Source organism: Triticum dicoccoides, chromosome 2B (assembly GCF_002162155.2).
Source record: "Triticum dicoccoides isolate Atlit2015 ecotype Zavitan chromosome 2B, WEW_v2.0, whole genome shotgun sequence".
Lineage (NCBI taxonomy): Eukaryota > Viridiplantae > Streptophyta > Magnoliopsida > Poales > Poaceae > Triticum > Triticum dicoccoides.
In genome coordinates this window covers 297,372,042-297,382,786 of record NC_041383.1, presented here as the reverse complement: position 1 = coordinate 297,382,786, position 10,745 = coordinate 297,372,042, and the positions used below count along the sequence as shown (strand labels likewise).

The 10,745-nt window shown below is 41.9% G+C and overlaps 1 long non-coding RNA gene across 7 annotated transcripts; it reads left to right on the top strand.

Moving 5' to 3' along the window:
• Positions 1-1,798: 1,798 nt before the first annotated feature.
• Positions 1,799-7,736, top strand: LOC119363573. 7 transcript variants are annotated; one of them, XR_005174086.1, is made up of 8 exons: positions 1,801-2,695; positions 2,876-3,860; positions 4,338-4,409; positions 4,699-4,818; positions 5,514-5,618; positions 6,078-6,245; positions 6,351-6,477; positions 7,285-7,736. It is a non-coding gene; the product is annotated as an uncharacterized LOC119363573 (long non-coding RNA). The 7 variants fall into 7 exon arrangements; XR_005174084.1 differs by having other exon boundaries at positions 4,652-4,818; XR_005174085.1 differs by having other exon boundaries at positions 4,338-4,454.
• Positions 7,737-10,745: the final 3,009 nt, after the last annotated feature.

Here is a 10,745-nt window from a genome sequence, read left to right as displayed (position 1 = left end):
CAGTTGGGCCATTGGTAGTCGGACCTAAGTTTTGGCCTTTTAGCGACCCATTTAAGTGTTGGTCCAATTCCCGGCCATGTGTCCCTTTCGGCCTGTTGATGGACCATAAATGAGTTGGGCCATTTGCAGTCGGACCTTAGTTTTGACCTTTTAACGGCCCATACCCTTCATGGTCCAATACCAGCCCGGTTTCTCTTTCGGCCTGCTAAAGGCCCACAACACAGTTGGGCCATTTACAATACGACCTGACTTTCAGCCTCTTAGCGGCCCATGGTCTTCATGGTCCAGTACAAGCCCGCTGTCTCTTTCGGCCTGCTAAAGGCCTAAAGTATAGTTGGGCCATATGTAGCCCAAACTTAGTAACGGCCTGTGAAATAAATTGGGGCCACCTGTTGCCCGCTTCGATGTCGGCCTGTTGACGACCCGGCATGTAAGAGGGCCGGCCATTAACTTTCGGCCTAGTTACGGCCCATTAACTTAATGGGCCCACTAAAGTTCGTATACGTCTTTAGGCCAAATTAGATAATTTGAGCCCATTACGACGAGCAATTATGCACAGGACCAAAACCGATCAAGCAAAGGTACGGCATATAGGGAATAACGTTGCACATCCAGCATATGTTACAGGAAATTACATCCACTGGGCAATCAAAGATTGATGCCAGTGCAAATAAATGAGCAGAACCTAACCATCTACAACATCACAATCTACAACCTCAGCACAGATGACACCCACAAGCATGTGGGCAAGTTTTTTCTGCTTTGCTACACTGTCTCTGAAAACATTGATCAATTGTTGTGTCGCACAACTCTGCACCTCTGATTCATCCACCATTTCCATCATTGCTTCAGCCATTAATTGGTTCACAAACATACATTTATTCCATTGCATTCGAGATAGAGGATACTTAACATATTCAGATGGCGATTTTGGCAGGCTTGTATTATTGATAGTGGAGAGTGTCTCGACCACTACATCATAAAATAAATTAGGACCAGAACCAAAAAGATTAATCATGAGTTATTGCCATATTACCTGGCCTAGATTTACTGGAAAAAAATAATGGGGTTGCCTTGCTATTTTCAGAGTTTGTCTTCTTATCTTCAGCAGCCTGCACAAAATTAACACACTAGCATTGCTATCATTGGCCAAGTCATATAATAGGAAAGCAACATTGACACAACGAACGTTTGGGCAACTAGCCTACACCAAATTAAGACAATATGGCACAGCTATCATCAGCCAGATAAGGTAGTACAAAAGTAACATTGACACAATGAATGAATGGGCAACCAGAGAAGCACTACAATTCAATAATGTGCGTGATATGAGATAGTACATTCATGCAGCTCAGTATGCAAAACTACCAGGCAGTTTTCCTTACAAAAATCAACATTGGCGCCTTTAACATTTTGCTACAACTAATTTGATGTAAAAATATAGTGATATACAACAGGTACTTACATCAGCATTGGAGCACAGAGAATTCCGGCAAGATATTTTCCTCGAATACGATCCCAATGGAGGAAGTCTTCTATCGTTTAACCTTATTTAAACATAAAAGAAGCCTAGCCGACCCTCCTCCTCGGAGCTCCCCCGAATCAGGATGTTCCTGGTCATTCAATCGCGTTGAATCTGGTCAACCGAGCAGCCAGGTCTGTCGGATCCTTACCGCTGATTTCACCTCGCGGTTGATTTTTGAGGTCCATAACTGATGGGCTCGGGGTCCCTTTCGATTGGCTAGGTGAAACTTTACTGGGTGAAACTGCCCTTTCCCCACTCGCCTCGTGCGCCTCGCTCATTTGCTGGCACACTTCGGCCCCCACAGTGCAAACCTAACTCTCTTTCCCCTCGACCCCCACAGCGCAGCGCATCACCACTCCCTCCTCCCTCATCAGCCGCCGCCAGGTCTTCTCGCTGGGGTCGAAGAGTAGGGGATCCGGCTGGATCCGAGGCGTGCGGGCGTGGTGGCGGTCATCTTTGGCAGCGGCGGCGGCGGGCATCTCCGGCAAAAAGCGATGGCGGGGATGCTCGATTCGCCATGGACCGGTCCCTGCAGGAGAGAGAAAGAAAGAGAGGAGGGAGAACGCGAGAGGAAAGAGGAGAGGGAGGTGCGACGGCGGGCGGGAGAGGGTCTCCGGCCGGTGCGAGACATTCACGTCTCTCGTCCTCTCCTGCTCTCGACCACCACCGTGGCCCTCCTTCTCCCCTTCAATTCCCTGTCTCCTCTTCTCTGGAGTTACCTGAGTGGTCAACACCGAGAAAGATGGGGAATACAAAGCCAGCGAGGAAGACAGCTTGACTCTGCCGCCGATACTGACCGGCCAATTCTGTCGGGCGCCGTCATGGGAGGAGGCGAACCATCGAGGAGCAGCACGGGAGGAGATAAAGATAAGCCGCCGGACTCCCTGTTCACTTGTGGTTGCATCTTGCCCGTGAGCTCCTTCTTCTTACAGCCAGCTTGGCCCTTTTCTTGCCATGTTTTGGGTGATGCAGCGTATCAAGCAGGCGAGGGCGAGGATCAGATGCGGTAGCAGCTGAAGGAGTCATGGAGAGGGGGCGAGAGTGGGCAGCGGCTGTCGGCCAAGAAGGAAGAGGCTGGGACGAGGACCGGAGGAGGAGGTTCTCATGGTGGAGCATAGGAGGACGGAGGCGGAGTGCTGCTGCAACAGCTGTGGGACTGGGCGAAAGGATGTGAGTTTTTGAATTTAAGAGCTGGAAACTCCACAACTTGAGCAAAATATTGTTAGTGATCGCTTGTTTGCTTGACACATAACATTATTGGATCTGTCACTCTATATGGTTGATTGTTAATTGTGTGCTTTTTTGTCCATATTTTGCTCCTGTAATTAATCATTTCCCTATCCATTGCAGGAAATTATTGTTTACTTTAGATTGGGGCGCTGGAGCCAATGAAAAAAGATCACTGCAGCTTTGAACGTGGGCACAAGTCAAATGAAACTATTGGATGGAGCAATTCAGTGCGGTGGGGTACAGGGGCTCGTGCAGGAGTATATATAACAGCAGAGTTCATCTCTGTTTTGCTGACAATCCACACTGAAACTGTTGAAAAGTAGATAATCAGCCAATAAACAGTAAATCATCACATCTATTTGCTTTCCTGGTATATGGGGCCATTATTATTCTGGTACTTCTAAAGAGTCATTATTCTTATGGTACTTCTACATTTGCATATCTTTGTGTTCAGATGGAAGTCACCTGGCAAAGGTCTAACGTTTCAGATTTAATGTTATATACATGCCCAAGAGTAATACGTTATATAATATACTCTAGATTGTATTCTTATTTAGTTTTTTTCATGCTTCTTGTTTCACTGGGCTATTGCAAAGACGACATATCCACTTGGAGTTGGATATTATTTTGATAACCATATCTAGCTATTTTTACAAAATAATATCAATTAACTTGCATCGATTCAATGCTAGAGCGGTAGTCATGAAACATTGCCACTGCGCCACAAGGCGATTAAAATCATGGAAATTGATATAAAAGTTACTTGTGATTTCTATAGTCATGTAATCACAAACCATAATGATAAAAAAGCCAAATCGTTTATTTTATTGGAGAACACATCAACTATATGGAGAATCAAAGGTGAATGTAAATGAAACGCTCCATGTACGTTTAGGCTCCAATATAAGATTAAAATAGTGGATAAATCATTGTACCATATTCAATTAGAACTACAAAGAAGAAGAGAAATGGTTGAATAGCAAATTCTGACCGGCCAATTCCGTCGGGCACCGTCATGGGAGGAGGCGAACCATGGAGGAGCAGCATGGGAGGAGATGAAAATAAGCTGTCGGACTCCCTATTCACTTCTGGTTGCATCTTGCCTGTGAGCTCCTTCTTCTTACAGCTAGCTTGGCCCTTTTATTGTCATGTTTTGGGTGTTCCTTCCTACAGCCAGCTTTGCCATTTTCTTTGGAAGTAGTAATTCAACTCAGAAAGCATAAATAATTTGAGACTGCTTCTGTCCTCCCTACAATTTGTTGAAGTCATCATTCTTTTTTCTTTTTTTCTGTAGTTTTTCCTCATCTTTTACAGTTTATTTGGGTTATTTCATTCTCTGGTACTTGGGCATATTGGTTGTCTTGTTGTCTCCTTTTACTAACAGTATTTCCTATTCAGTGTATGGGAGAGGTTACTAGCTCACATATATAGTTTAGTTATTAAGTTTCTAAATAAGTTCAGCCTCAGAGCTCGGATTTTGTACGCTTCAAAATTGGAGTGTGACTTTTGCTTGCTGATTGATTCAGTTATGGTGTGGATGCCTACTACTCAAAATGATTTTATATCGTATCATAAATTTCAGGAACCGTATCACAACAAATCATTGGCATTGCAGCTTCAGGGACATGTATGATGCAGCTTCAGGGATTTTAGTGTATACAAGCCATCCTACTCGCTGCCCTCCTCAGCTACTCAGATAGTTATTCCTTCTCATTATCAGTGAATAAGTTGGTTACAGAACATGGTTGAAGATTGTAGTACATAGAGATTGCCTGGCAGACTAAAATAATTAGGAGCTTCTGATTGGACCCTTCAAGCAATAGTGTTGTCAATATATTAATTATTGGATTATGTTACTATACTCTTAGAACAGCTTCCTGATATATGTATTTATAGGATTCTCTGATATTTGATGCAAAATATTGATGGTCGGGTGAATGCAGTGGACTCATCGAGATTGAGGGCACCAACAGCATATGCCGAGGGCGTCCATCGACAACCTGCCCAATGTCCGGATTCACCGAGGAGTACAGCTAGAGACACTATTGGTTGCCTGCAGGCCTGTGAGTACTTGCACTTGGACCTTTTTTATGAGCAGTACTAAGTAATCTAATGATATGCTCCTTGCAATCTAAGGAAAAAAATAAATCTAAGTCATTTCCGATCCTAAGGTCTGGGTACTAACTATTTGTGTTTATGTCTACAAGCTTTTGATTTTCTGTCTGGTCTATCTTTTATTTGCAATGTTGGACACTCTTTCCTTTTCTTGTGAATAATGTTTCTGTTTATTATTATTATCATCCTCTATGGTTAATCACACATTTCATTGTTGTGCGTCGGAGTCTATGGTGTACTGCATGCAACATGATACAATCCGCAATGGTTAATAAAACTAAATATGATAGCAAATGAAACCTATTGTGATGCATTGAACTATGATGGACACATAACAAAAGGCGTACAATAACTTCGAACGTTATTCCACTGACGAGATGTGTCAAATTTATTGTACAATATGTTCTAAATTTATTCCACTGACAAGATGTGTCAAATTTATTCAATGTTTTTTGTATTGTGGTCAATGCAGTCCCAGGACAAACATTGGAATATTCATGTGTTATAGGCCAATATAGATTTCTCAATGTATCATTTTTGCACTATTTGACTGCTGAACAATATTGCCATGCTGATCATTTCTCATGTCTTTGCAATTTTTGGTCTTTGTTTTGATTTCGTTGTGTGGTGTGCTTTTATCTAGGTGAGTTGAGTTGCTGCTTCGTTGGAGATGTTGATGTTGTTCGAGACGCCCGCTGGATTCACCCTTTTCAAGGTTCTGAATTAGGGCAAGCTCGACAAGGTTGAGGTGAGTGTTCGTCACCACCTCAGATCTTGGTTTGGTTTGGATTACTCGTGTTTTTTTATTTTGACTGCAAAATAACTTCTCTTTTCAACACACTTAGTACATGATCTAGCAATCACATTATAATAGAGTAAGTGAGAAAAAGCTCTTTATTTAAATGACCAAGAATCCGTGGTGTGCTCCTGAACTGCAAGGAACACTCCACTACGAAACTCACTTAAGCAGGCTGATAGATCGATGCTAATTCCGTTATTATTACTTTTTATTGCTTAAGCGCCGAACAAGCACTCTTGCATTGGAGATGCCCTGATTAGCTTCTTCTACAAATTTGTCCCAATGCAATTAGCAGGCTAGCATATTAGAAAAATGAAATTTTGAATGACATATAGCAGGATATGCATGCATTCCTACTCCTATCTTATATGGACAAATAGATCTAACAGCTGGCTTGCTTGCTTGCAGTGGTACAGGTATGATCTTCATGGAGCTAGCCATCATTGGATTTGGTAATACATAATCACTTATTCAGAGAGCCCAAGGTGAGAAGGGACGAGCATCTAGAACACCACCACCTACTAATCAGGGAGCTACTATCTGTCTTTGAATGAGTTACTTAACAAGAGAAGGCAGGTAGCAGTAGAACACGTGCGATCTCAATGTTTACTAATTATCTATTTCTGAATTTATTCGTTCCCAGCTGCTCTGAATCTGGGTGTTTTGCTTGCTGCTTTGTAGGAGTTTCCTACCTTTCTTCTGCAAATCCGGAATGCCTTTATGGCATGATCATGTGAAAAAGGACCTTGATGCAGTAATGGATTTGATTATCACTGGTTACTCTGTTTTCACGAATTACTATCCAACTGTAAGTTTGTTCTATACCCTAAGGCCCATGTAAATCTGATAGAAGATTAGTCTATTTAATTTTAACTAAATAGGATAATATTCTTTCAGTCGCTTGAATCTGTCCAGACCTGAAAAATACTTATGCTTTGAAAGCTTGATATATGAGTATGTAATTTTACAAGTATGTAATAGCCGACAATGTTAAATTTCAAATGTACTCGAGCCAAGTTTTCGGTGTTTCATTGCAACCAAAAGAATTAGTAATATTGTTTTGATGAAAACATGGTCGCACTTGTCGGTGTTGTATAATAGGATTTCAAATTAGTGGCATAGGAGTTTTTTCCCTAAGATCCACAATGAAGTTGATTGAAAGTCCATTTTCCCTAAGATTCACTATGAGAATGAAAAAGATTTCTGAAAACTGTGTCACCATAAATGTCCATCATGGTCCATAGCAGTCCCATGCGGAAATAAATCCTATACTACCGAGTCGTACGGATCCGATCGTGAGACCCACTCCAGCGCTCGCCAACTGTCCATGCGAATCTTAATGCAACAGGCGTCTCCTTCCCCGCTTCCCTGTTTCACTCCTTATCTCCTCCAACGCACCCAAAATCCAGCCGTTGGTCATGCCATTCTCGCCACCGCCTGACGGCACGGCGCACCCGCACCACTTTCCCCTAGGAGCCTTGCCGCCAATGGTGCCGGGCGCGGTGGTCGCCCCAGCCTCGTTCCCCCTTCACTGTTTGCAAATCCAGATTGAAACTCGAACCATTTATTCTGCTAGATATGCTTGTACTGAAATTATTATCTTATACATTGACAGAGCATGGAAGAACCAAAAGGTAGTTGATCAGCAGGATGGCAAGAGGAAGACAAGAACCAAATTAAAGTTTGTTGTTGTGCATGTCTGTATCTATCAAGATTCAGTGCTATGTAGAAATGTCCCTGAGATTTGTTTCACTCAACGAGACCAAACAATCAGGAACACAAGTAGGATAGTTGATGCTTTTTTCATTTTTCTTCTGATAAAAAGGAATCTTCATCTGCCAAGAATAAGGCCTACAAGCATGTATGCCTAATTACCTATATGCTGATTTAACGAGCTCACATACATGTCCATTTCTGAAAATAGTTTTACCATCCTCAAACATATAACTTGTGTGTTGTTGCTTTCCATTATATTGAGAAAAACATAAGTATCATTGGACATTTTATTCATTCAGGAGCTCTAAATGACATTGTTGTATTGGCAACATATTCAGTCATTTCGGATCATCTTTCAGAGTCATTCTGGACTGTTCATGCCAAATTGTTGGTGTGTGATGTAAAAAACTGAAAAAATGGCAGTTCATGTTTATTTTTCTTCTGAATTTTGTTCCCCTATAAGATGTGGCCTACTCTATACTCTTGGGATAAATGAGCTGTGACATTTGTTGTTGTCCACTATTTTCTTTGCAATTTCCCTGGTATGTTGTCAACAATTTGGCATGAACATTCCAGGCTTGTCAGAGACAAATTCATAAGGTTTGACAATACATGTTGGCCAATTGTCAGGTAACAAAGCAAGCATATAGTTACAGAACAAAAGGATATAGTCATTTTTATGTTCCAACAAGTAAATGGCAGCGACAGAGTGGCACCCAGCCAACAAAGGATTTGAGGCCAATCAATACCCTTATGCCAATATACATGGTTCAGTTTTGGACCACAACAGTTCACATTTTTGTTACTGAAAACCCTCAGGGCCTCACCTATCCATGATGGTTGAAAGAAGTAGTAGAGAAAGATACCACACAGGCTGTTACAAAACTTATTGCTGGACCTATACATCACACATTGATCTTCACATCCATGCCCTCGACAATAAAGGGGATCAATCGCGTGATGGATGGGCTGGAGTTTGTTTCCATGGCCGACTACGTAGCGTCACCAGGATGCCGGATGGATAGCCGTTGTGCCAGCTCCGAGGTACCGTGCAGTTCGTCGCCATGGCTGACTTCGCGCGTGATGGAGCAGATAGATGGTTAGCCCGTGGTGGTACATCAGGGATGACGTGCCGCACGGCTGCCGCGATGCCGTCAGGCGGTGGCGAGAATAGCATGACCAGCGGCTGGATTTTGGGGGCGTTGGAGGAGATAAGGAGTGAAACAGGAAAGCGGGAAGGAGACGCCTGTTGCATTAAGATTCGGACGGGCAGTTGGCGAGCGCTGGAGTGGGTCTCACGATCGGGTCTGTACGACCCGGACGTATAGGATTTTTTTCTGTCCCAATGCCATATTAATTTCAGAAGAATAAATTCTTATTCAGATGTTCATTGTGTTTTTATGTACTGCTATATCTAGAAAAGCAAGTTTCAGCTAAAACCAGAGCCGTGGTTAAGATACTCTTCGCACCTAGGATATGTGTATATGTTCAGATTGCTCTCTGCGCCATTTTGTTACCCAGCTGACGAACTGAAAAAGAAAGGAAGGGGATAGACAGTCTTCGCTGGCTCGCCCCCTGCCGCTTTATATTCAGCTCCTTACGGACCACATGCATCGCTCTATGTGGGTTGGGCTAAATAACATATGGGCTATCCTAATATCTCCTGATCCCTATATCTCCGTATATGCACAACAAAGACATATTTTTTCTTAGGTTTCTTATCTTTTCCCCTCTTTATTTGCAGGAAAAAAATGCATGGCCAGATTTCTCATCATGATAACCATGTTTCCAAACTTGCTAAAAAAATACAACCATGCCAATTTTACTCTCTCATCATAGTGCCCATATTTTCAAACTGAACATATGCATATCATGTAAAGTTTCCCTTTTCCCAGACTATTATTTAACAATGTAATAAACATGTTTAAAAAATAGCATGACTTAGTTCAAGGTTCTTGCAGCATGAAATTATTTTCATCGACAACATGTCTTCAGCAGGTCTCTGCGCCATTTGGCGCAACGGGTCAACTAGTTTTCTAAAAGAGAGATGAGTAAGAAACATGTAGAAAATATGATCAGAATGCTATAAAATTTCATGATGCGAGGATATGCACACGCTTCTTAGAATGGAGCTGACATTCTTTTGCTAGATTGGAGCGGACTAGTTCTTTGGCCACTGGAATCTGCTTACTATCAGTGGGAGTTGGGTTTCTCTATGCTGGAGCAGTATCTTTGAAAAATGGAGTTGGTTTATTATCTCCCGACGTTTGGATCTTTTGCAAAGACCTGGTTGTAACCCTTCAGATTCTAACATAGCCGTCTTCCCCTTGCATGCCTTATATAGAAGAATGATCATTCAGTTATAAAACATGCTACAGCAGAGATGGAACAGGCACTGAAGAATAGAAAGGCATGACATATTGACATGTATTCCCTCCATCCGGAAATAAATGGACGGGTCTAGGCGTATTTCAGTTCTAGATACATCCAGTTTTATCCATTTCTGCGACATTTAATCCAGACGGAGGGAGTATGATGTAAGAGCTAGGGATACGACAGGACAACACAGTAAAAAAACACTGAAAAACCCACAGTAGAACCAAAGTATTCAAACCTACTGATATGAGATAGTACACTCATGCAGCTCAGGATGCAAAACTACCAGGCTGTTTTCCTTACAAAAATCAATATTGTGGCCTTTAATCATACATTTTGCTACAACTGAATTTATATCAGATAAATGTTGGATTCACGCCGATTAACAAAATACATGCTGATGTAAAAATATAATGATATACAACAAGTACTTACATCTACATTGGAGCACAGAGAATTCCTGCAAGAATCTTTCCTCATAAACGATACCATTGGAGAAATTCTTCTATCTAGTAAGCTTATTTTCTAAAAGAGAGATGGGTAAGAAACATGTAGAAAATATGATCAGCATGCTATAAAATTTCATGACGCAAGGATACGCACAGTTTCTTACAATTGAGTTGACATATTTTTGCTGGACTGGAGCGGACTAGTTCTTTGGCCACTAGAATCTGCTTATTATCAGTAGGAGTTGGGTTTCTCTGTGCTGGAGCAGTATCTATAAAAACTGGAGTTGGTTTATTATCTCCTGGCGTTTGGATCTTTTGCAAAGGCCTTGTTTGTAACCCTTCAGATTCTAACATAGTTGCCTTCCCCTTGCATGCCTTGTATAGAAGAATGGTGCTTTAATTATAAAACAGGTGACATCAGAGAGATGGAATAGATACTGAAGAATAGAAAGGCATGACATATTGACATGTATTCCCTCCATCCGGAAAAAATGGATGGGTCTAGGCGTATTTCAGTTCTAGATACATCCTTTTT